Source organism: Vigna radiata, chromosome 1 (assembly GCF_000741045.1).
Source record: "Vigna radiata var. radiata cultivar VC1973A chromosome 1, Vradiata_ver6, whole genome shotgun sequence".
Taxonomy (NCBI): Eukaryota; Viridiplantae; Streptophyta; class Magnoliopsida; order Fabales; family Fabaceae; genus Vigna; species Vigna radiata.
In genome coordinates, this window is record NC_028351.1 from 19875789 (window position 1) to 19880130 (window position 4342).

Here is a 4342-nt window from a genome sequence, read left to right on the forward strand (position 1 = left end):
AGCTTTGGAATTGTTTTGGGAATAAGTGTGGTCTCTTAGGAGTTGTAGATGAATTGGCTAGTGAGTCCTCTTCTTGTAGTTGCATTGTAAATATCATGTATCTTGTCTCTTAGAGTTGTGTTCTGAAAAGAGAGAAAAGAAAAGAGACAAGATGAAAAAAAAATACAGAAAAAAAAATTGTGAATAATGGAGTCAAGAAGAGGATGGAATTAGAGGTTGTGGGTGTGTTGGAAGGTGTTTACACTTATTCCCCCATTGCTCCTCTATTCTTTTTGGTTTGTAGCTTCTCATCCATATTTTATCCTCCCGTGTCCTTGGCCCCATTACAACCATGAAAAGACCTTTGGATTTGAACATGCATGTGTGCTTGAGTGTTGATATTAGAGACTTGCCAAGTCTATTTGTGTTTGCTTTCTTGAGTGCATCGAGTGACATTGATTTACCTTAAACACTTGAGAGAAACACCAATTTTGTGCATCTGTGAGGCTTTGTTGCTTTTGATTCATCTCTTGAACTCATTGACTGTCTTCCATGTACTGAACTGTTTGGATGATTTTGTGAGTATCTACTTTCATTGACTCTGTGTGGAACTCTGCCTATGCCTTTCACTGTCTAGATTTTGTGAGAACTATGCAACTCTGTGTTTGTCCTTGTGAGTCTTTTGTGTCTTGATTTTGCCCAGGAGTGCAAAAGACTAAGTGTGGTCTATTTTGATGAGTCGATATTTTATACCATTAACTNAGTTTTTCGCGCCGAATTGTGTTGATGATTTGCGCTTAATTCTTAGTTATTGTGTCATTTTCACCATTTGGGCTTAATTAGACCAATAATTCTGATTTTAAATAATTTGAATTAATTGAGCTTAATTATTCCTATTTTTATTTTCAGGGCAATTTTGGAATCACACTGTGGGACTTTTGGAAGGGCACTAATTAAGTGAAGACTCTCCACAAGGCAATTTAGGATTAATCTAGCTTAGTTTAGTAGTTTAAATTTTTTAGATCAATTTTGTAATGTGGGCTAATTTTTGTTAGGATAGACTAAGCCCAATTGTAAAAAAAAGGGGGTGGTGACATGTCCCTAGGGTTTTGGGTGGACCCCACCCTAAAAATTTTAGTGACTCATTCTTGGACCTAGGGATATGTGAGTCGTCACTCTGGAAATTTTTCAGACCTCCTCTCGGGTTCATGGTGGCTGGTGAATATTTTCTCTGTAGTTGGATGTTGTTCACGGGTTCTAGTTGTTGCCTTAAACATTGTTTGGATTTTGGAAAAAGGAAATAGTATGTTACTTGTTTTTCTCGGTAGTTGAGCTTTCTTGTTGATATTTACGTTGCCTTTCATTCTCTATTTCATTCAATACATGAGTTGCTTATAAATGTTGTTCCACTCATGGTCAATGCAACAGAGGGTTGTAGACGTGATTGACTTGGCTCTTGGAGAATGAAAAGATGAGTTGATGGTAGTAGGTGTATGGTGTTGGCTGGAGGAAGTGACAAATTTTCTTGGTTTTAATTGAAGAAAAAAAAATATGAAAGGAAAGGATTAGATGATGGTCTGGCGACGTGGGCAACATGAGTTTTATTGAATCTTTAACTAGGTGTCACGGCAGCTGCATCCACAATATTCATTTTGCTTTGAATGAGTGCCGAGGAGATTACCTAAAGGCTAGCTGGATAGGACGTGTTGATAGACAAATATTAGATAGGATCTTTCCTTTTCACTCGTTGGGAATGAAGGAGTGATTGTTTGACTAGTTGGGCACTTGGAAGATGGGGTGCACTACGTTGGCAGCAAATTCTTTTATTCTAGGAGGGTGTGATTCATTTATGTTGATTGAAGAGTGAAAACGGAGCTGACTTGCTGGAAGAAAGAATTTATAGTGATTTAGCTTAAGCTTTGCAGAGAAATTGAGAGAAGCAGCACGGTCCACGTGGAGAGGGAAGCTCATGCGCTGATTCCATCTTTTTGGAAGAGAATTAATTCCCTTGCTTAGAAAAAAAAAATAGGCGTTGAACTCTGTGCAGGATGTCACGGTCAAGAAGGTTGTTAAGCCAATTCAATTCTCAAGTGCTTTCATGTTGAAAAAGGGTGAATGAAGTCACGGCTGGAAGGAGGTTTTGGAGGCAGCGGGTCCTTTTTGGTTTTTAATGTGTTGTAACTTTTCTTGGAAGAGAGGAGCTTACGGCCAACTTCTCATGCCCCGAAGGCCATCACCAACATTTTATTTCAATTGGGATTGAGGTTGAGTAACGTGTATGGTGCACAAAGTTTGTGTTTTATTATTTCCCTTGCTTAGAATATTTTAATTTATATGTTGCATTGTATTTTTTTTATCTTCTTAAATTAGTGTTTCATTTTGATATCTTTAATTGTGTTTAGATATTTATTAGTTGCAGTGTTTAGTTTAATATTTTCATGCACTTTAATATTTTTAATTATTAGTCAGTTGAGTTTAATTTTCAATTTTAATTTCGTCATTTACATTAGCAAAATCATTTTCAAACCCCCCCCCCTTTTTGTGTTAGACTTGACTCTGAAGCGCAGTTGGTCCTTGAGAGACGACCTAGGGGTCATTCCCTAGTTTATTCTGCACTTTAAATGCACATCAAATTTGATTGGGCGGCGAAACCCATCAACCGTGGAGGTTGTTGTTGGGCCAAGGTGTGCTTTGATTTTTCTGCTGGACGCCTCCTTTTCTGGATGAAGAATAATGTTGCTGCAGTATATTACCTCCAGCCCCTTTCTCAATCCATGGGCCGTGTTGTGCTAGCTTAAGTAGATGCACATTTTTTCTTTTTTTTTTCCTCACGTACAATTGGCAACAACTGCCTTTTTTTTTATTCAGCAATTGGACATTTAATTCTAACGTAGGGTGCAGCTCCCTCAACTTTAAAAGCCTAAAAATATTGTGTGCTTCCAAAAAAAACCATGACAGCCCATGTGCTTACCAATTCCTTCATTTAACCCTTAAATGTCCCAAATTGTGTTTCCAAAATTTTCCCTGAAAATAATAATGCAAATAATTAGCTCAAAAAATTCAAATTAATTAAAATTAGAATTTCGAGTCAAATTAAGCATAATTAGGAAAAACGGGAAAATACCGGACAATTAAGCACAATTCCCTGATTAATTCTAGCACAATAAACTAAGTGAAATCAATAAAATATCGACTCATCACACATTGAGGACACTGTGTAGTTTAAGTGTGGCCTATTGCGGGAGATTTGAGCCACTTTATGTTCTTTCTTGTGTTATATGTCTGTTGACTGCTTGCACATATGCCATGGCTTGACTCTTGTTGATGATTCTTGATTGATATGCATGTTTGGAAGTGATAAAGGAAGTTTTGTTGTTGAGCCTCTCTAGCCAAATGAGCCTACCTTGTTGTGATCCTTTGATAGCCCATTTTGAGCCTACACTTTCCCCATCTCTTTGTTTTGAAGCTCATACTCTAGCCCAAAGTGAAAAACCATGATTACCTTAACCTTCGGGAATTTTGGAGCTTTGGAATTATTTTGGGAATAAGTGTGGTCTCTTGGGAAATTCTGATGAATTGGCTTGTTGGTTCCTCTTCTTGTTTTTGTTTTGTAAATATGTTATCTATCTTGTCTCAAACAGTTGTGTTCTTCATAGAGAGAAAAGGAAAGAGACGAGATGAGAAAGAAAAAAAATTTGAGAAAAATGAGAAAAATAGAAAAAGTTGGTGTGAATAATGGAGTCAAGAAGAGGATTGAATTAGAGGTTTTGGGTGTGTTTGAATGTGTTACACTTATTCCCCATTACTCCTATATTCCTTTTGGTTTTAGCTTCTCATCCATATTTATCCTCCCTTGTCCTTGGCCCCATTGCATCCATAAAAGACCTTTTGATTTGAACATGCATATGTTTTGAGTGTTGATATTAGAGGCCTGCCAAGTCTGTTTGTGTTTGTTTTCTTTAGTGCATTGAGTTGAAGTTGTTTACCATAGACACTTGAGAGAAACACTGATAGTGCGCATCTGTGAGGTTCTGTGCTTGTGATTCACCTCTTGAACTGATTGAATGTTTTTCCATGTTCTGAAATGCTTGGATGATTCTGTGAGTATCTGCTTTCATTGACTCTGTGTGGGATTCTGCCTATGCCTTTCACTGTCCAGATTTTGTGAGAATTGTGCAACTTTGTTTCTGTTTTGTAAGTCTTTGTTGTCTGTCTGTCGAGTCTGTGTCACCTCCCTGATGTCTGAGTAGTTCCTTGGTTTTCGTCTTGGTTTTGCCCAGGAGTGCAAAAGACTAAGTGTGGTCTATTTTGATGAGACGTTATTTCTTGAAACATATTTAGTTTATTGCACTTAAATAAACCA